This window comes from Narcine bancroftii, chromosome 2, assembly GCF_036971445.1.
Source record: "Narcine bancroftii isolate sNarBan1 chromosome 2, sNarBan1.hap1, whole genome shotgun sequence".
NCBI lineage: Eukaryota > Metazoa > Chordata > Chondrichthyes > Torpediniformes > Narcinidae > Narcine > Narcine bancroftii.
In genome coordinates, this window is record NC_091470.1 from 374,624,471 (window position 1) to 374,646,667 (window position 22,197).

Sequence of the window (22,197 nt, forward strand, 5' to 3'; positions counted from 1 at the left end):
TATCATCCCCAACATGTGAGTGACTCCCATCCGGACCCCCGGGGCGTCGGGTTCCTTTCCCAGGGCGTCAGGGACCCCCGCCCAGTCCCCCAGTGCCTGCGTGTTGTCCACTGGGGAATGGTGCTGAGTGAACTGTGTTTCACCCATCAGCTTGAACCTGGAGCCTGGCTGGAGTCCGGTGGACAGAGACCCCAAGCCTTACTTCCAGGTGGATTTCCTCATACCAACGTTCGTATCTGGGGTGATAACCCAGGGAGGGTCGCGGTCGGCAGGATTCATCACCCACTACAAACTCATGTCAAGCTACGATGGTATTAACTTTGTTAATTACACCGGAGTACCGACTGGAGGATGCCTGCCCAGGTATGAGCATTGCAGGTCAGGGGTTACTGGCGGGCGGGGGGGGGGGCTCACAGGCCAGGGGTTTCAGAGCAGGAGTCACAGGCTGGGGTGGGGGGGTCACAGGTCAGATGATTTGGGGGGATCACAGGTTGGTGGGGTGACAAATAAAGGGTTAGCAGCTGGGGGGGGGGTCACAGTCCAGGGGTGTCTCAGGATGGGGGTCACATCACAGGACGGAGTGTCACAGGTTGGGGGGGGGTGATAGACCAGGGCTCACAGGTCAGGGGTTACAGAATGGATATTACCAGGAACCACCAGGCATGGCCTTTCTACAAAAACGTCCGCCTGGAACAGAGATGAGGAGGAATTTCTTTACCCAGATATAGCGAGTCTGTGGAATGTGTTCCCACAGATAGCGGTGGAGGCCAGGTCATTGGGGAGAGTTAAGGCAGAGGGAGATGAGTTGGGAAGGGAACCGAGGGAGAAGGCAAGAGGATGGCATTGAGGAGAGCAAATCCACCATGATGGAATGGTGAGTTGGACTCGATGGGCCGAATGTCTAATTCCATTGTCATGTGGTCTCATCACAGACTGCTGTAGGAATAACTGGGACATCAGAGTCGGTGACTCCAACTTTCCCATATTGAGTGGGGCTCTCACAGTCTGAAGGCCTGGATGGAGGGGAAGGGAATGGATTAAACATGTCCAAGAGAATTTTCCAATATATGTAGGTGGTGCACTTGAGAGAGGGGCCACACTGGGCCTCCTCTTGGGATATGTGGCAGGGCAAGTGACTGTGTTGAGAAGGCAAATACAATGCTACGTTCATTTCAGGAGGAATAGAAGATAAGAGCAGGGATGTGATGTTGGGGTTTATAAGGCCCTGGTGAGACCTCACAAGGAGGATTGTGGGCAGTTTTGGGCTCATTTAAGGAAGAATGTGCTGACGTTGGAGAGGATTCAGAGGAGGTTCATAAGGATGATTCCGAGAATGAAAGGGTTATCACATGAGGAGCTTTTGACAGCTCTTGGCCTGGACTCATTGAAATTTAGAGGAATGAGGGCATCTCATTGAAACATTTTGAACACTGAATGGTGTGGACAGAGTAGATGTAGAAAGGTTGTTTCCCACGGTAGGAGAGTCCAGGACAAGAGGGCACAACTTCAGGATTGAAAGGCATCCACTTAGAACAGAGGTGCTGAGAAATTTCTTCAGCCAGAGGGTGGTAAGTCTGTGGAACTTGTTGCCATAGGTGGTTGTGGAGGCTGGAACGTTGGGGGTATTTGAGGCAAAGATTGACAAGTTTTTGATTATCCAGGAAATCAAAGGTTATGGGAGAAGTTTGGGCAGTGGGGCTAAGTGGGGAATGGATCCGCTTATGATTAAACAGTGGGGCAGACTCGATGGGTTGAATGGCCTATTAGTGCTCCTCTGTCTCTTTCTCTTTCAATCTTTTTGTTGAGTTTTCAAGAACTCATTGTGTGGAGAACACAAGGTTACCAAACATGAAGAATGTTCCAAAATAAAACACTTAACAATTTCCCCTTCCCTGTACAATCTTGTCAGAATGATAAAAAGGAAAAGACACAAAGAAAAGAGCTCCAATCCCCAACCGAAAAACCTGGAATGTTTGGACGATGAAGAGGAGATTTAATAGAAATGTTCAAAATTCTTAAGGGATTTGACAGGCTAGATGCAGGAAGATTTTTTCCCAATGTTGAGCAAGTCTAGAACCAGGGGTCACAGTTTAAGGATAAAGGGGAAGTCCTTTAGGACTGAGATGAGGAAGAATTTTTTCACTTAGAGGGTGGTGAATTTATGGAATTCTCTGCCACAGGAAATGATTGAGGCCGGTTCCATAGTTATATTTAAGAGAGAGTTAGATTTAGTACTTGTGACTAGGGGGATCAGGGGGTATGGAGAGAGAGCTGGAACAGGGTACTGAGTGGATGATCAGCCATGATCAAAATGAATGGTGGTGTAGGCTTGAAGGGCCAAATGGCCTACTCCTTCACCTATTTTCTATGTTTCTATAAAATAAAGGGATTAACTTCTGCTGAATGTATAAAACATCCCTAATTGAAGGGAAAACCACATACATAAATAAATATATTCAATGATCACGACAGATTGAGGACGAGAATAGTCTATAAAAGGACTCCAAATTTTATGAAAGTTAGTGTTAATGCGTAACAGCTGATCTCCAAAGCCGTTAAAGGATTAGGTTCAAGATAAACGCATGATATTATTGACAAAACCTCTCCCTCCAATAAGGTTCAAGAGCTCGACAAGACCGGAACATATGTATCAAGGTTTCCCCTCACTGCATCTGTCACATTGGGGATATAGATAGGAAATCTATGGTGAAACCAGTGCAGGACCTACACTGAGATCAGTGGTAGCCCTGGGAGTTCCCGTCACCCAGAAATCCAAAGGACACCATTCAGATGGAAAGGCTCATGAGAATGTACCGGGACAGATTGTGTTGAATTGTAAGGAGAAGCTGGGACTTTGCTCCTTCAAGCATAGGAGGCCGAGGGGGGAACCTTAGAGAGGTTTATGAAAGCAGAGATAAGGTTAGTGGAGGAAATGTCATGGATTCTGAGCTGTAGATACAGGACAAGAGTTTCATTTTGCAGAGAGTGATGAATGACATTCTCTCCCCAAGGGAGTGGTGCAGGTCAATTCCTGAATGTAGTCATGGGAGTCTGACATTAAACTGCAAGGAAGTCGTGGTGTGGGGAGGGGTGGGGGGGGGGAGTGTGGGTGAGATCAGGTTTAAATCAGCCTGATCCTACTGACTGACTCACACCTGCTCTCTGATCTGGTGGACATCTTGGCTGAACCTGAGTTATTTGGTTCCAGATCCTTCAGGCGAATGCCGACAGCAACACTCCTGTCAGGAGGGACCTCAGGCAGCTGATCTTTGCTCGTTACCTGCGGATTCTCCCAGTCCGGCACGTTGATGGCATCTTTCTGCGCACGGAGATTCTGGGATGTCCGTGGAGTGAGTGAATCTGACTTGGGCTCGGCCTGATTTACACTCCTCCTTGTCTTCCCCTCCCTCTCTCTGCACCTCCATCATCAGCCCACTATATCCATGCTGACCTGGTGCCCATCTCCACTAGTCACATTTTCCTGCACTAGAACCATATCCTATACCTTGCCATGTCCCTCTTAAACATAGTGACTGTATCTGATTCCACCACTCTCTCTGGCAGTGAGTTCCCTTTAAATCTCCTCCATCTCACCTTACCCCCACACTCTCTTCTTGTCAATCCCCCGACTCCTGGTCCAGATTCTCACTGTGCCTCTTAATTCTATATTTCTGTATCAGGACACCCTTAGCCTCATGCTCTCCTGGGAGAACAACCCTAATGATCCAATCTTTGCCCATAAATGAAGTTGCCCAATCCAGAACCTCCACTGCAACACAACCACATCCTTCCTGTAGTCTGGTGACCAGAAATAGTCTGTATGGTTCTCCAAAAAATGTCCCAATGCACACATCACCACTCCATCTTGCTACCCTTTTCAGGAAATCGTAGCCTTAACCTCTGAAGTCCTCAATCATTCCTCAGAACGTGCATATGTCTGGCCCCTATTTGACTTCCCAAAATATCTCCCCTCACACTTGTCAGAACAAATTGTCACTGGTGACCCTGCACAATTTCCCTTCGATCTAGACCCAGATACAGACAAGTTTCCTCACTCTCCACAACATATTGACTTTCACGTCCTCTGAAAACTTCTAATCGTCCCTCCAGCCTTCCCATCCAAATTATTTACTAATGCCACAAAAATCCAAGGTCCTTGCACCGATCCCTGCAGAGCACAACTGATAACGGACAGACCCTGACGGTCTCCCCTCCAACAGGGCCCTTGGACTTGTACCACCACCGATTTCAGATCCAATCACCGAGCTTGCCTTCAATCCTCTTAGCCCGGATCACAGAACCATGCAGGACCTTGTCAGATGTCTAACGAAAGTTCAGAGAACAAACATTTGCTGCCCTGCCTTAATCTGACTCTTCTGTTACCCTCTCAAGAAAACCTTATCAAAATAGTGAGCCAGGATTCTCCTGTGGAAAGCCTGTTAATTATTCTGAATCAGCCTCTGCCTTTCCAAATGCACGCAAGTCCTATCTTTCTGAACATAGAACAACACAGGGGCAGGCCCTTCAGCCCACATGTCTGTGCAAGCCAAGATACCAACCTATTTTGACCCCATCTGACAGCACTTGGCCAGTTTCCCTGCCTGTTCCTGTTCTCTGTCCCAATGCCCATCAGACATTGCCCTCGTAGTTCTGGCATGGACCCAGCTTTGCTTCGTTCTTTGTTAAGTCCCTCATTCCCACACCCCCTCCCATTCTCCACAACGTTCTTGGAACTGTGCAGAACTCGGTGAAACCTGAAAGTCTGCGGACTCTGCGATTGTAGTAAAAACGCACTGAAGTGCTAGAGGAGCTCAGCCGGTCTTTCAGCCTCCATTAGGAGGACTGTGCTGAACTCAACAAGTTATCACTTTGCTTCCAACTTCCACCCCACCCTCAGTTACTTGGACCATTTCCCCTTTAATGATGTTTTCCCTATAAGAAGGTTGCTCGAGCTGCCCTCGGTTCTCTGAATGTGGCCTTTCCAATGTCTGGTACAGCGGTAACCCCAGCTCCCAAGTCCTGCACCTGCTGTCACTGTTGGCTCTGTGTCCCTCCATAACCAACTGGTCGGTCATTTTGCAGGGCAGCTGTCATCGCAGGAGCAGGTTCTGGAGCCAAGAGTTCATGAGCAACAAACCCCAGACAGCTCAGTGACCAGCTCAACACAGGGCTCAGTGTGGACAGGATCCGCAGACTGGCAGGTCACCACAGTGCAGAGCCCGTGTCGGCGCGGAGACTTCCAGTGCCGCAGTGGGGAATGTGTCAATGCTTCGAGGGCCCTGTGCAACCAAATGGCTGAGTGCAGGGACTACTCTGATGAAGAAGGATGTGGTGAGTGTTCCTCAGCTGAGCCAGTCCCTGCTCTCACCATCCAGGACTATTTGTCAGTCCTTGCCTCTCCTCCCCGACCAATGTACCTATTCCTGGCCCTTGTACCTGTCCGTTGCTGGGAGTGGGACCAGACATCAGCCCCAAAAGCTTCTCCCATCACCTTCTGATTACAGTTAATTCTACCCCACACTCATCCTCACTGGTCCCCTCTGTGTCCAAACGTTCCCCAATCTCAGACCATCTCCTGCATTCCCAAACTTCCCCCAAGGCCAGGATCCGTCCAGATAACCAGGGCCAGTCTAATAGCCCTGAGCTACAGATGGTCACCACTCTGCAGTCACAGTAATGCTTTCTGTGTCTTTGCAGTAGCAGCCACAATCACTTCCCCTTTGGGACCACTCTCTGCCCTCAATGCTGGCCCTTGATTCCTCCAAACGCCAGCGCAGTAAATGTTTATCATTGATCATTTCTGACAGTGTTTCACTGCATTGTACATCGCACACCACGCTGCTCTCCCACCCTAGCATTGCAGGACCATCCACCATAGCAACATACCCTTCATGAGAAACTGGAGCAGGAGTTGGTCATTCGGCCCTTCAATCCTTCTCCACCATTCAATGAGATCATGGCTGATCTGGTTGTGGACTCGACTCAACCCATGTCTTTTCCCCATCACCCTACTATGCAAAAATCTGTTTAACCTTGCCATAGATATATTTAGCCAGGCAGCCTCTACTGCTTCCTTGGGCAGAGAACTCCACAGATTCACTATTCTCTGAGAAAAAAACACTTCTTCCTCATCCCTGTTGTAAATCTTCTCCCATATTTTGTCCCTTTGTTCCAGATCCACCTACCCATGGAAACAACTTTCGGTCTCTATCTTACCTCTCCCTTTCATAATCTCATATAATTCTATGAAATCCACTCTCATTCTTCTGAATATAAGTAAACATAATGCCAGACGAATCACTCTCTCCTCATAGACTAACCCCTTTATCTGGGGAATCAACCTGGTGACCCTCCTCTGCACTTCCTCCAAAGCCAGTCCATCCTTCCTCGAGTATGGAGACCAGAACTGCACATAGTTCTCCAGATGGGGCCTCAGCAGGACCTTGTCCAGTTCCAGTAGAAAGTCACTGTTCTTCAACTCAATCCCTCCAGCAATGAAGGGCCAAAGTTCCATTTGCCTTCTTGATCTCCTGCTGCACCTGCAAACCAACCTTTTGTGATTCATACACAAACACTCCCAACTCCTTCTGCATGGCATCACGCTGCAATTGCTTGCCGTTTTAAAAAATGTACCGATCTACTATTTTCCCTTCCAAAATGGATAACCTCATATTTACCAATGTTGTCACCCTTGCCCACTCACAGTTGTGGGCCCAGCACTAACCCCAGTGGCACCCCACTCACCTCTGATTGACCACAAGAGAAATACTCACCCTGTCCAAGCTGAAACCTGTTTGTAAAATCTGCATTTACCAGCACTTGTTCAGTGGCCATCTCTGCCTTGGTGCTTTAAAGCCGTGAAGGTTTCTACCTCCACCTCCCCATCAGTGAGTGGGTGTTAGCTATGACTGCCTTATCCTTCCTTCAGAACACTTCATCCTTGGGACAAATTTGTCCTTTGCCTTCCGAGTGAATGTCAGAAACTCCCCTGTCATCCCTGCTGGTGTTCGCTTCCAATCAACGTTGGCCAGCTCCTCCCTTGTACCTCTGCGGTCCCCTTTATTCCACTGGTATGCAAGCACTTCTGATTTTAAACTTCAGGGTGAATTCTTACACATCATGATCGCTGCCTCCTAAAGGTTGCCTTACCTTCAGATCCCTCATCAACTCACAGTACCCAATCCAGAATTGCCAATTCTCTGGTCGGCTCAGCCACAAGCTGTTCTCAGAAGCCATCCTGAAGACATTCGATGAATTCCCTCCCTTGGGATCCAGCACCAACCTGGATTTCCCAATTACCCTGCACATTGAAATCCCCCATGACTATTGTAAGATTGTCCTTCTTGGGTGTCTTCTCTCTCCCCCTCTTTAGTTTGCACACTACACCCTGGCTACTGTTTGGAGGCCTGTATACAACTATTCTATGCACAGATTCTATATCTTCTGATCCAACATCTCCTCCAAAGGTTTTCTTCCATATTTTAGTGGCAGAACCACCGCACCCCCTCTGCCTAACCTTCCTGCCGATACATTGTGTATCCACAGATATTCACAGCTGTGGACTTCTTTCAGCGCAACTCAGTGATGGTCACAACATCATACCTGCTAACTTCCAGTATCATTGGCCTTATTTCTTGTACTGTGGGCATTTGAATACACAACTTCCATTTCTCTTTGTATCCCCCTTTTCAGTTTTGTTTCCAAAGTACCACGAGTGAAATCCTTAATCCTACCCTTGCCCTTTTCCCCCATTGCCTGTTTATCTATTCCATCCATGTCACTATACAATGCATCGACTTGTGTGTTCTCTGCCCTCCCATCCCCCTCCCAAACTAGTTGAAATCCTAGCAAATGTGCCCACCAAGACTCTGGTCCCCCTCCTGTCCTTTTTGTACGGGTCAGACCTTCCCCAGAGAAGATGGCAATGATCCAGAAATCTGAACCCCTGCCCTATATACTAACTCCAGCCACGCCTTCATCTGCCACATCTTCCTGTTCCTGTAATACTGATTGATGTTCTCTACGCCCTATCCTACTGAAGCCTCAGATCGCATCCCCACATTCAGTGCGATTATATTTCATTTGCTGTTGATCAGTTAAAATTACAAGTCGATCAACATCATTCCAAGGCCTGGAGTTCCAAGACTCTCCAACTGTAGCTGGTTTCGGATTATCCAACTCAAGAAGATTTCGGGCAGTCTGACTGTAGCTGGCTTAGTCTGACTGTAGCTGGCCTGAAACTGACTGTAGTTGGTTTTGGTCAGACAGTACCTGGCCTCAGATTGTCTGTAGCTGGTTTCAGTCAGACTGTAGATGTCATTAGACCGTCTGACTGTTGTGATTTTTGGTCCAACTGGGTTTGGGACTGTCTGGCTGTAGCTGGTTTCAGTCAGACTGTAGATGTCATTAGACTGTAGATGTCATTAGACTGTCTGACTGTTGTGATTTTTGGTCCAACTGGGTTTGGGACTGTCTGGCTGTAACGCTCCGTACCTTTGACCCATGGAGATATTGTCTGCTCTGTTTCAGGAACAGTTCCTCCAGAGCCGGATTCAGCTCCCACACTTGCCGGCTGGGATTCCGTGTCCCACTCGCCCACAGGGTACAGCCCGAGTCCATCATCTTTGCCACAGACCAACAACATTCCTCGTCTCACTGTCGATACAGTTTCAACGTCAGGGGCAACGCAAAGTAAGTGTCCAGTATGTCTTGCAACCCACAGCCATGCCCCTTCCATCATTCCAATCCTCAGGCCTCCAACCACACATCCTCTCTCTCCCTCCCTTCGAGGCTGAGGCAGATTTCACAGGTGGAAAACGATTTTGTGTGGGAGTGGGGAGTATAAGAGGTAGGGGAAGAAATCGGGGGAGACAGGAATGGAGGCAGGAGTTTTGGAAGGTAGAGGGGAGAGAAACGGCAAAGATTGTTCCATAAAAGAGAGAGGGGAGTGGATCAAGCGGGAACCAGGTACAGGTCTGAAGTGAAACACTGCTCAGTCTCCAGTACTCATGAAGTACTGATGTGAGGGGAAAAACAGAAGGTTCCATAAAAGATGAGCAGGTGAAGAGGGAGGAGGGGATTCGGACAGGTCAAACAGCGTCCACAGGATGTAAGGGGTAACCAATGTTTGGGCCCTTGTTGGTCTGCCACTGTGGTCACCGTTCTGTTGGGTCATCTCTCCTTCTCCTTCTCAACATGTGTTCTCCCATTTCTGGTGCCATGTGCTGGTCCACTACTCCCCCAGAGTCTGAAACGCCTCGCGGCTGCTCATGAGCTCAGGCTCCACCATCTTGGACCCAGACCATGGGGTCATGGAATTTTAGCTTGCAAACACCATCAGCTCCTCTAATAGGCCATTTAGTGCCTGTATGGAACCGCTGGCATTAGGACCAGGTGGTTGAACCCTGTGAAGCAGCTCTGTGTCTCAGCTCCCCGGTCTCCCAGGTCCACACCAGCGTTTTTGAAGTTTTGCATTGCAGCCCTTCTCAGCATTGCCTCTCACCTCAAAGTTTGGGTAATCACTTTCACAAAAGGTGCTTTCATTCCATTGTCAAACCATTAACACAGCAACGATACATGCAATGTCCCACTACATTGTTAGTCTGGGTAGCCATCTTTTCATTCTAAGCTCAGATATATTGAGTCAGTGATGAATTTGTTCTGTTACTTATCCTGTGATTGCATCCAATTACATTTATTCAAAGTACAGGTTTATTGTCAGAGAACATACATGACATCACATACAACCCTGAGATTCTTCTCCCTGGGGCCGAGGCAGAATCGCCACCTATTGGTAATACAAACTATACTTAAGGAGATACGTACACATATAAATGAATAACAAAATGTAAACAAACTGTGCACAAGTAAGAGTCCTTAAATAAGTCCCTGATTGAGTTTGTTGTTGAGGAGTCAGATAGAAACATAGAAACATAGAAGATAGGAGCAGGAGTAGGTCATTCGACCCTTCGAGCCTGCTCCGCCATTCAACGAGATCATGGCTAATCTTAAAGTTCAGTACCCCGTCCCCGCCTTCTCTCCGTAACCTTTAATACCCTTATACTGAAGAAATAGATCTAATTCCCTCTTAAATATATTTAATGAACCTGCCTCCACTGTCCTCTGTGGCAATGAATTCCACAGATTCACCACCCTCTGGGTCAAGAAATTCCTCCTTATCTCGGTCCTAAATGGTTTGCCTATTATCCTCAAACCATGGCCCCGGGTTCTGGATTTTCCCATCCTTGGAAACATCCCATCTGCATCCATTCTGTCCAGTCCTGCCAGAATTTTATATGTCTCTATGAGATCCCCTCTCAATCTTCTAAACTCCAGCGAGTACAATCCCAATTTGCGCAATCTTTCCTCATAAGTCATTCCTTCCATTCCAGGTATCAGCCTGGTGAATCGCCTCTGCACTCCCTCCATTGCAAGAACATCCTTCCTTAGATAAGGTGACCAAAACTGCACACAATACTCCAGGTGGGGTCTCACCAAGGCCCTGTACAGCTGCAGTAAGGTATCCTTGTTCCTAGACTCAAACCCTCTTGATATGAAGGCCAACATACCATTTTCCTTTTTAACCGCCTGCTGTACCTGCATGCTCGCCTTCAGAGACTGATGTACAAGTACCCCTAGGTCTCTCTGCACTTCCCCATCTCTTAATCTATCTAGTGGAGGGGTAGCGACTGTTCCTGAACCTGGTGGTGCGAGTCTGGTGGCCCCTGGGCATCTTTCCTGATGGCAGCAGCGAGAACAGAGCGTGTTCTGGGTGGTGTGGGTTCTTTGATGATTGCTGCTGCTCTCTGACAGCAATGTTCCCTGTAGATGTTCTCAATGGTGGGGAGGGTTTTGCCTGTGATGTCCTGGTCTGTGTCTACTACCTTTTGCAGGGCTTTGCACCCAAGGGTATTGGTGTCCTCATACCAGACTGTGATGTAGCTGGTCTTCACACTTTCTACCACAGCTCTGTAGAAATTTGCCAGGGTTTCTGGTGTCATTCCAAACCTCTGAAAACTCCTGAGGAAATAGAGGTGCTGACGGGCTTTCTTCACAATGCCTTTAGTGTGTTTGGTCCAGGAAAAATCTTCCGAGATGGTGACTCCCAAGAACTTAAATTTGCTCACCCTCTCCCCCTCTGATCCCCCAATGATCACTAGATTGTAATCCTTTGGCTTTCCCTTCCTGAAGTCAACAATCAGCTCTTTAGTTTTGTTGACGTTGAGTGCGAGGTTGTTGTTGCACCGTTCAGCCACGTTTTCAATACCCTCGTGTTGTTGACTCATCACCTTTCTTTATACAATTCACTACCGTGGTATCGTCAGCAAATTTGTAGATGTTGTTTTTGTCGTACCGAGCTACAGTTAATCAATTTTGTGGCACCTTAGTAATTGTCTTTAAGAAATATATAGAATTTACATCAATTGTGGTCTTCAATGACATCTGTTACAAGCCCAGAGGACCCCAAAACCCAGCAGCAATAGATATTCACCAAGACAAATGGTTACATAAACAAAAGTTGCTTTTAATTATCTTTAAGCATGAAAATAGAATCACACTTTAACTTAACTAACCAAACTTAACCGCCTTCTAATTCTAAACACATGTGTGTAAGTTCAGAAAGGTTCTTTGGCTCACAGTCCAGTCTGACTTCTCACTCCTCCAAGTTCATTGGTTGCAGGCAATTCTTATATTGTGAACAGAGTTTAACATTTATAAAGTTCACCAGGCTTTAGTGCTTGAAAGGTAAATGGTTACCACTCAGGAAGATTCTTGTCAGTTTTGAGAGAGATTTGTTGTTACTTTTTAATCAGCCTCTTCAGTGTCTTGCTGAAGAAACTTGCCCCTTCAGTGTTCTCCAGATGATAACCTCTTTCTTTCATGTCACCACAGAGTTCCTTTTTGTTCTCTTATTCCAAGTGAAAGCTAGTCCTCTCCTCTTGAACAAACCACAAGAGCTTTGACCAGGTGTCTTCCAAATGGGCTTTCCACAAACTTGCCAGCTTGTCCTGTTCCAGTCCCAGCAGCTTCTGCTGGCTGTAACACTGTAAAATGATCTCTCTCTCTCTCTCTCTCTCTGCTCGCAAAACCACATGACCCTCTTAGAACATCTTCAGACAGAAGGCAGCTCCGACAAGATATTTCATCTGTTGCCTTTTGTGAACAACAATCCGTTAGTGAAGTTTCTTGAGTACTCTTCAAAGCTTTTGCAAAAGCTGTGGAGCCGATATGTTTAGCATGGGAAAGAGCTCCAGTATTTTAAATGAGATCTGTTTTAAAGTGTTTGTATGTGACCTACACTAAAAACCCTGCCTCAATTTATCTCCCAAAAATATATCTATATTCTGTCACACTTTCCCCCTTCAAAGGAATTTTGAGTAAAAATTCAGTTATTATTAAACTCTTTACAATCACTGAAGAGATAATAATACACAATCTATAACATAATAAAGTAACCCAATGTTGAGGGTATATATTTCTATACATGATCAATTTTAACATCTTGACAATCTGCTATCACATTATTTGTACCTCTGATGTGATTAATTTGCAGATCATATTCTTGTAATATTAAATCTCAGTTTAACAATCTTCTGTTTTTATTCTTAATTTTATTCAAAAACACCAGAGGATTGTGGTTAGTAAATATCACAACAAGTTCCTGAGAGGTACCCAGATGTACATCAAAATTCTGCAGAGCAAAGTTCTTTCTCAATAGTGGAATAGTTCCTTTGATGAACATTGAATTTCTTTTTTAAAGTAGGCAACTGGATGGTTAATTTCATTGTTTTTGCAATAAAACTGCACCTGCTGCTCCCTCACTGGCATCCACTGCTAAAGAAAATGGTTTGTCAAAATCAGGAGATTTTAACACAGAGCAATGACATAGCATCTCCTTTAAATTTTCTAAAGCTGACTGACAAACTAGTCCACACAAATTTCTCCCCTTTCTTCAAAAGGTTGGTTAAAGGAAGAGCAACCTCAGCAAAATTTCCTATAATATCCTGCCATTCCTAAAAACCTTCTTATGCTTTCTTGCCGTTGGGAATAGGAAACTCAGAAATCGCATGCACTTTAGCCTGAATAGGTGCAACTTTGCCATGACCAACTACATGACCCAAGTATGTCACAGTGGGATTTGCAAATTCACTCTTTGCTAAGTTAACAGTTAAGTTTGCTTTAGATAATTTTGCAAACAATTTGTTCAGTTCCTTCAGATGTTCTTTCCATATGTCACTTTTTGTGACCAAGTCATCAATATAAGCATCTGTATGTTTTAACCCTTGGATTACCGAATTAATCATCCTTTAGAATGCCGCAGGGGCATTTTTCATGCCAAAAGGTAGCACATTATACTCCTATAAACCGCATGGAGTTACAAAAGCTGAAATATTCTTTCCTCTCTCAGTTAAAGACACACACACCAGTAATCCTTCAACAAATCCAACTTGGTAAGAAATTTAGCTTTCCCAATTTTATCAATGCAGTCATCTATTCTCGGAATAGGATAAGCATCTGGTTTAGTTACTGACTTAACCTTCCTGTAATCTGTACAGAACCTAACATTTCCATCTGGTTTCAGTACCAGAATACAAGGAGAACGCCAATCAGAGTTTGAAGGTCTAATAATGTCATTTCTCAACATATATTTCACCTCCTGATCCATAATTTTACTCCTCTGAGTGTTTATTCTATATGGGTGTTGTTTTATGGGATTTGCCCCTCCTACATCCATGTCATGATAAATCACTGTTGTCCTTTTTGGAATATCAGGAAAAAATTTGTATATTTCAAAATTAATTCTTTCAACTGCATCTGTTCTTGTGACTTAAGATGGTCTAACTTTTCCTCCAAATTTTCCAAAATTACTGAGTTAGTCAGGGACAAAGGAACCACGATATCTTTAAGGTTACCCTCACAAGATTCTGTTTCCATAATCTTACAGTCCATAACTTCCTCAACTCTGTCAACAATTAACACCTCAGATACACATTGTTCTCCACTACCCTTATCCTCATTATAAGGTTTCAACATATTTATATGACAAACATAATTAACATCATTCAGTTTTGATTTAACTACATACGATCCAGAAAATCTAGCTCTTAAGGAATTGTCATGTGTTGGAAACATAATCAAAACTTTACTTCCTATCATAAAATTGCTCACTTGAGCTTTCCTGTCAAATAAACTCTTCATTTTATCCTGAGCCATTTCTGAATTCTCTCGAGCCAAAGTCCACATTTTTTGTAACCTATCTTTAAATTTAGAAGCATAATCCAGCAAGTCCAACTGCACATCCTCATTGATTGGGATACCCATACAGTTAGAGGGCTGGATGGGCTAGAGTTCATTAAATGTGTTTAAGATTGTTTTCTAAATCAATTAGTAGAAGAACCGATGGGACGGTGTAATACTAGATCTCCTGTTAGGGAATGAGCAAGGTCAGGTATCGGACATTAATGTTGGAGAACAAATTGGGTCTAGTGATCATAACTCTGTTAGTTTTCAGGTAGCTTTAGGGAAGAGCAAGGAGGGACCTAAAGTTGAGGTTCTGGATTGGAGAAGAGCAAATTTCGAAGGAATAAGAAGGGATTTGGGGAGTATTGAGTGGGACAGGATATTTTCAGGTAAGGATGTAAATGAAAAATGGAGGATATTCAAAAAAGAAATTTTGAGGGTACAGAGTAGATATGTCCCAGTGAGGATCAAAGGAAAGGCTGGAAGTCATAGGGAGGCTTGGTTTTCGAGGAATATTGGAAATTTGGTTAGGAGAAAAAAGGAGGTGTACAAGTGGTATAAACAGCAGGGAGCTGAGAGTTTGAAGGAGGACTACAAGGAGTGTAGAAGGAATAGGATAAGCATCTGGTTTAGTTACTGAATTAACCTTCCTGTAATCTGTACAGAACCTAACAGTTCCATCTGGTTTCAGTACCAGAATACAAGGAGAACTCCAATCAGAGTTTGAAGGTCTAATAATATCATTTCTCAACATATATAAACCAAATCTAAATAGGTCATATGCATTAAATGGTCGGCTATTGAGATGTGCAGAGCAACAAAGGGATTTAGGAGTGATGGTAAATAGTACCCTCAAGGCTGATACTCAGGTAGATGGTGTGGTGAAGAAGGCATTTGGAATGCTGGCCTTCATAAATCGGAGTATTGAATTCAAGAGTAGGGAGGTGATGATGAAATTGTACAAGGCATTGGTGAGGCCAAATTTGGAGTACTGTGTACAGTTTTGGTCACCAAATTATAGGAAAGATATAAACAAAATAGAGAGAGTGCAGAGAAGGTTCACGAGAATGTTGATAGGATTTCAAGGTTTGAGTTACAGGGAAAGGTTGTGCAGACTGGGGCTTTTTTCTCTGGAGCGTAGAAGATTGAAAGGGGACTTGATAGAGGTGTTTAAGATTTTAAAAGAGTAAACGTGGATAGACTTTTTCAATTAAGAGTGGGGGAGATTCAAACGAGAGGGCATGGTTTAAGATTGAAGGGGGAAAATTATAAGGGGAACATGAGGGGAAATTTCTTTACCCAAAGGGTGGTGAGGATGTGAAATGAGCTTCCGACAGACGTGGTCGAGGCGGGATCATTGGTTACATTTAAGGAAAGACTGGATAGTTACATGGAGAGGAGAGGACTGGAGGGGTATGGACCGGGTGCTGGTCAGTGGAACTAGGAGGGTGGGGATTTGTTACGGCATGGACTAGTAGGGCCGAACTGGCCTGTTCTGTGCTATAAGTGGTTATATGGTTATATGGAATCTTAAGAAAGAAATTAGAAAGGCCAAAAAAAGGCACGAAGAGGCTTTGGCAGAGTAAAAATAAATCCAAAGGGTTTCTATAAGTACATTAAAAGTAAAAGATTAGTGAGGGATAAAATTGGACCCCTTGTAAATAGTGAGGGTAGGCTGAGTGAGAAGTCAGAGGAAATGGGGGAAATTTTGAATGATTTCTTTGCCTCGGTATTCACTAGGGAAAAATAATATTGAACCAGTTGAAGTAAAGAAAAATAGTGGGGAGGTCATGAAGCATATAAGGATAACTGAGGAGGTAGTGATGGCTGGGTTGAAAAAGATAAAGGTGGATAAATCTCCGGGACCGGAAAAAAATATTCCCAAAGACACTCAGGGAGGCTTGTGGACAGATAGTGGGGTCAATAACAGAGATATTTAGGATGTCACTGGCCACGGGGGTAATGCCAAAGGATTGGAGGGTGGCGCATGTGGTTCCGCTGTTTAAGAAAGGGTCCAAATGTAAACCTGGGAATTAGAGGCCTGTGAGGCTGACGTCTGTGGTGGCTAAGTTGGTGGAAAGTGTTCTGAGGGATGGTATTTACAAATATTTGGAGGTACAGGGATTGATAGGGAGTAATCAGCATGGTTTTGTCAGGGGTAGATCATGCTTGACAAACCTGATTGAGTTTTTCGAGGGGGTTACAAAAAAGATTGATGAAGGGAAAGCTGTGGATGTTGTCTATTTAGACTTTAGTAAAACTTTTGAGAAAGTTCCCCACAGGAGGTTAGGAAAAAAGGTGGAGGCATTAGGTATAAATCAGGAGGTAGTGAAATGGATTCAGCAGTGGTTGGATGGGAGGTGTCAGAGAGTAGTGGTGGAAAATTGTTTGTCCAATTGGAGGCCAGTGACTAGTGGAGTTCCTCAGGGTTCGGTCCTGGGTCCACTATTGTTTGTTATATATATTAACGATCTGGAAGTAGGGGTGGAGAATTGGATAAGCAAGTTTGCGCATGATACAAAGATTGGTGGTGTTGTGGTCAGTGAGGAAAATTACCGTAGATTAAAAGGTGATTTAGGAAGGCTGGAGGTGTTGGCTGAGAAATGGCTGATGGAATTTAATAGATAAGTGTGAGGTGTTACATTTTGGAAAGGCCAATCTAAATAGGTCATATGCATTAAATGGTCGGCTATTGAGATGTGCAGAGCAACAAAGGGATTTAGGAGTGATGGTAAATAGTTCCCTCAAGGCTGATACTCAGGAAGATGGTGTGGTGAAGAAGGCATTTGGAATGTTGGCCTTCATAAACCGGAGTATTGAATTCAAGAGAAGGGAGGTTATGATGAAATTGTACAAGGCATTGGTGAGGCCAAATTTGGAGTACTGTATACAGTTTTGGTCACCAAATTATAGGAAAGATATAAACCAAATAGAGAGAGTGCAGAGAAGGTTCACGAGAATGTTGACAGGATTTCAGGGTCTGAGTTACAGGGAAAGGTTGTGCAGACTGGGGCTTTTTTCTCTGGAGCGTCGAGGATTGAGGGGGGACTTGAAAGAGGTTTTTAAGATTTTAAAAGGGACAGACAGAGTAAACGTGGATAGGCTTTTTCAATTAAGAGTGGGGGAGATTCAAACGAGAGGGCATGGTTTAAGATTGAAGGGGGAAAATTATAAGGGGAACATGAGGGGAAATTTCTTTACACAAAGGGTGGTGGGGATGTGGAATGAGCTTCCGACAGACGTGGTTGAGGCGGGATCATTGGTTACATTTAAGGAAAGACTGGATCGTTACATGGATAGGAGGGGACTAGAGGGGTATGGACCGGGTGCTGGTCAGTGGGACTAGCAGGGTGGGGATTTGCTACGGCATGGACTAGTAGGGCCGAACTGGCCAGTTCTGTGCTGTAAGTGGTTATATGGTTATTAACCCACTGTTCTTTTATCAACATTAAAGGGCCTCTAACCTGATGTCCAAACACAATTTCAAAAGGGCAGAAACCTCATGACTCCGGCCCAGCCTCCCTTGCTGCAAATAACAATAAATGAATACCTTCATCCCAATCTTTTCCACTCTCCAGACAATGAATCCACATCATATTTTTGAGAGTAGAATGAAATCTTTCCAAAGCTCACTGAGTTTCAGGATGATACGCAGATGAAGTGATCTGTTTTATTCCCAACTCATAAACCAACTGCTGAAACAACCCAGACATAAAGTTAGATCCTTGATCTCTCTGGATCTCTTTCCGCAACCCAAAACTGTGAAAAATCTTTCCAGAGCCTTTACTACCGTTTTGGCTTTAATATTCCTTAATGGTATGGCCTCTGGAAATCTTGATGCTGTACACATAATTGTTAATAAGTAATGATTCCCAGAGTTAGTTTTTAGTCAGGGGACCTATACAATCCACAATAACCCTAGTGAAAGGTTCCCCAACAACAGGAATAGCTTGTAATGGAACCACTGGTGGACCCTGGTTAGGTTTCCCCAGAACCTGACAAAAGTGACATGTCCAGCACCAATTTACAACATCCTTCCTCAAACCAGGACAGAAAAATTGCCTCAAAATGTTATTCATGGTTTTCTTTAAACCAAGATGATCACCCACAGGAGTACTGTGGGCTAGATTTAAAATTTAATTCCAGTAATTTTTAGGAACAACCACCTGATGAATCACCCCCTCCCCCCCACCCTCTTCATTAGCAGGAATATCAAGAGGTCTCCATTTTTTCGTCAACAATTCACCCTTCCAGAAATAACCACCAACCATTTCTTTAATCTCCTGTTCACTTACTGCTTTGTCCTTTAAGTCAACAAGATCTGTACCTGTTTTCTGTTGTTGAATTAACTCTTTCTTTAACAAAGAGAAATCCTTACTCTCACAATGACCCTGCCCTTTCAAAACTATTTCAGAAATACTGGGCAAGTCTTTATCAACTGGATCTTCCTCAGCTCTCATCATTTTCTTATCCAAAAATCTTGTAACAGCACATGCAGGATGTATCTCACAATCCTCTTCAACCTCATCCTTACTAGGCCAATTTGTTGATTTCAAAACTGACCCAACTTTATCCTCTGCCAAATCATTCCCTAATCAAACTGAGACACCATGCATGGGTAACTTTGAAAGTACTCCAACTACAATGGGTCCTTTAACTAATTCTGAATTTAGCACTACATTGTGAAGAGATATTGACTCTACCTCACCTCGAACATCTTTAATCAAAGTTGTCTCCCCTGTGTCAGTCTTCTCATCAAGAGTTAAAACACTTTCCAATAACAGTGACTGAGCAGCTCCAGTATCTCTAAGAATTTTAATTGGAACCTGTGATTCTCCCTCCTTTATTGAAAACAAGCCCTCTGATACAAAAGGTTTGAAAACATTCATGACACCCTTACCAGGTTTGGAACCTCTGCTCTCTTTAAATTCAACTGTCTGAATACATGCTTCTGGTAAAACCTCCTTTTCTCGTCTCTTTTTCAATACTGGGCAATTCGCAATAACATGACCAGGTTTCTTACAAAAATGACATGCAAATCCAGACGTTCTGTCATTTCCCACCTTACCTTCATCTTTTCTCTTAACATTCTCCCCAGACTTAACTTCAGGTCTACTATCCTGCTCCACATTAACCTTCTGAACAGGCTTATTAATCTGTTCCACATTAACTCTCTGAAAATTCTGTTACGAGTCCAGAGGACCCCCAAACCCAGCAGCAATAGATATGCACCACAACAAAGGGTTACTTAAACAAAAGTTGCTTTTAATTATCTTTGAACATGAAAATAGAATCAAACTTTAACTTATTTCTATTGACTTGATTTCCATGGATGTGCGACAACACAGGAGATCAGGCAGATCATGGACTCCCTGTTCCAGATTCAGAGACTACCAACAAGCATGTATACTCCATGTCCCCATTTTCCAGGACTGGCTTTGTACCTAACCACCAGCTGGTTCATAATGGTGTTCGTACTGTAGTTTACCCATGGACCCATTCCTGATATTTTAAAGGAAGTTCTTTTGAATGCTTCAGGATATCAATAAGGTAGAGAGGGTGCAGAGAAGATTTACTGAAATGTTGCCTGGATTGCAGTATCTAGAATACAAAGAAAGATTGAGTAGACTGGGTCTTTATTCATTGGAGCGTAGAAGGTTGTGGGGGGAATTGATAGAGGTATTTAAAATTATGAGGGAGATAGACAGAGTAGATGTGAATAGGCTCTTCCCCTTGAGGGTAGGTGAGATTGGAAAAAGGGGTCATAAGTTAGGGGTTAAGGGTTAGGGGCAAAAGTTTAGAAGTAACATGAGAGGAAGCTTCTTCACTCAGAGAGTGGTGGCTGAGTGGAATGACCTTCCGGAAGAGGTGGTTGCAGCAGGGTCAATTCTGTCTTTAAGAGAAGGTTGGATGAGTGCATGGATGTGAGGAGGTTAGAGGGTTATGGACAGGGAGCAGGTAGGTGGAACTAGTGGAGTTCACTTAAATTGGTGGGGACTGTTTCTGTCCTGTAATTGTCATATAGTTTGACTCACTTTTTAAAAAAAACTTTATTTATTCGTTCAAAATACAGATAGTAAATAACATACACAACAATGAACCAAAAACATGAATGTTATATTTTATATATAAAAAAAGAAAAGTAAAGAAAAAAAAGAAAAAAAACAAGAAACCCTCCCCTCCTCCCCCTTCAGCCAGCTCTGCTAAGGAGAGTCATAAAGAAAGAAAAAAAATATTAAGGAAAAATTAAACATACATATTAAGATCTAATCAGCATAAATCAAAATGTAAATATTCTGAATATAACAACCACTTACCAACAAAAAAGCTATAATTATCATGCGAAACATATGTAATTTTTTCCATTATTAAACCATATTTCATCTCATTATCCCATCTATTAATATCAATCATATATGTATCTTTCCACATACTAGCAATACATTTTTTCGCTACAGATAATGCTAAATATACAAAAGCAAGTTGAAATTTATTTAATCCCAAACCTTTCAGAGGTTACAAACTGCCCAATAAAAATACTGTCGGATCTAAAGGTATTTTAATCTTATACAGGTATTCTAAAAACAATTGAATTTTCTTCCAAAAAGATTATATATACATGACCAGACAGCATGAAAAAAAGTTCCAACAGAATTACCACATCTAAAACACAAATCTGATTCACGAAAACCATACTTTTTTAGTTTTTCAGGTGTTAAGTATAATTGATGTAAAAAATTATAATTAATCAATGCATAGCGTGCATTTATCAATCTAGTTACACTATCATAACAGATATCTAACCAATCATCCTCGGAAAAAATAAAACCAATATCCACTTCCCATTTACCTTTGGATTTATCCCAACCCTTTTTATCCATACCATCTTGTAATATTTAATACATAGATGAAATATAACCCTTCTCTGGTACCTTCATAAGAAAAGTCTCAAATTCAGTCATTTCAGGTAAAATTATATCTCTACCAAACACATGTTTTACCAAAGATCGAATTTGATAATAAAGAAACAAAGAGTTCTTATCAATACCATAGCTGTCCCTCATCTTTACACTTATCAGACTGTTTAAACCTCGAACATTAAAAGTAGCAAACCTCAACTTTAACATATCTACTAATATTATTAAAGACTAATAATATCTTTATATGAAAACTCAAATTATCGTATATAGGCCCTCCAATAGGAGAAAAAAATCACAAATTAAAAGCTAGATAAAATGAAAATAAAAAAGAAAATAAGAAAAAAAAATTAAAACCCCCCCCCAAAAAAAAAACTACCAAAAGGTAGTAATCTCTAAACAAAATTTGGGTGTGGATCACCCACCAGTGACTGATGACTAATAGAACCTAGTACAAATCTCTTCCTCCCCAGCCAAACAAAAAATAATCTCAAAATATCATAATAACATAAAAAGTAAAATAAGAATAAGAAGATTCTTCCATTCATCCAAGAGGTTCCAAACTCGGAGATCCCATTTCAAAAGAAGTTGGACTCTTTCCATTCCCGTTTTTCCCATTTCTGCCATTTCTTCTGTTTCCAGAACAACCAGATTTTTCTTTAGGATACAATGGTGGACTACATCTTTGTCCTCTTATATCTGGCAATGAATCAGCAAAAGTTATTGCTTCACGATCATCCTCAAAAAACCGAGATTGATAGTCTCCATGAAACACCTTCAACACTGCCGGATAGCGAAAAGTAGACTTATAACCTTTACGCCACAAAACTTCTTTAACTGGATTAAATCGACGTGGACGTTGAATAACTTCTTGACTCAAATCAGGATAGAAAAAAACTCTGCTATTCTGAATGAATAACAGAGTTTGTCGTTTTCTCGCATTTTGCACTGCCAGTCGAAGTATTGCTTCTCTTTCCAAATAATTCAAACCGAATTATTGCAGGTCTCGGTGGTTGACCAGGTAAAGGTGTTCTTCTTA